Source organism: Merops nubicus, unplaced genomic scaffold, assembly GCF_000691845.1.
Source record: "Merops nubicus isolate BGI_N331 unplaced genomic scaffold, ASM69184v1 scaffold11887, whole genome shotgun sequence".
NCBI lineage: Eukaryota > Metazoa > Chordata > Aves > Coraciiformes > Meropidae > Merops > Merops nubicus.
Window position 1 is genome coordinate 4,249 of NW_008621248.1, and position 802 is coordinate 5,050.

The 802-nt window shown below is 35.3% G+C and overlaps 1 pseudogene; it reads right to left on the minus strand.

Annotated features, from left to right (window-relative positions):
• The window catches only part of LOC103776892, a 993-nt pseudogene extending 945 nt beyond the window's left edge, over positions 1-48 (minus strand).
• Positions 49-802: the final 754 nt, after the last annotated feature.

The window sequence follows — 802 nt, forward strand, 5'->3', positions numbered from 1 at the left end:
GTGATCCAGCATGCTGGCTGCAGTGCTCTGATGTTTCCTGTTTGCCATAGCCAGCTCCTTATATGACCATCGTTTCTAAGCAATTACTGTAGGGAAGATGGAAAAACACAGATTCAGGAAAAGGTTATCAGTAGAGATCACTGACATCCATAGGAAACAAACGGCTAGATTTATTTGGTAAAAAGGATGCGTTTGTAGATCTTTAAACCAGGTTTACAGAGTGGTAACTTTTAAGATACTCATGTTATGGAAGCATGAAATCAAAGTAATAACTTGCACACTGAAAGGAACAGATAAAGAAGGTTCTACATTTTATGCTAAGTATTCTGGTGTAAGATCTCTTCTGTCATTTTGACAGAGAATTAATCCTGAACCTTGAAATTAGTTTTCAATTTCTTTTTCTTGCCGGTAAGGAGTCATGCTTTGATTGCTATGCTGTAAAGAGGAGCTCTTTTCAATTTTCAGCTTAGGCATTTCTTCAAACGGTACCAAAAACATACATTTAGAATCCAACCTGCTCTTAAAAAAACTAAAGGGAAGTATTTCTATTAATTTGGCAGTCACATAGAATGCTAAAGGATAATACCCTGCTACAGAGAGAGAAAAAAAAAAAAAAATTTTTTTTTTTAATACCACTCACTGGTATATTAGCTCTTACTAGCTGGATGCCATTAAGTATCTGCCATTGTTAAACCAAATAATTTCTAATTTAATATTTTGTTTGAAAGGGACTTACAACGATCTAGTCCAGCTGCCTCACCAATTCAGAGCTAAACAAGTTAAAGCATGTTGAGGACAATGT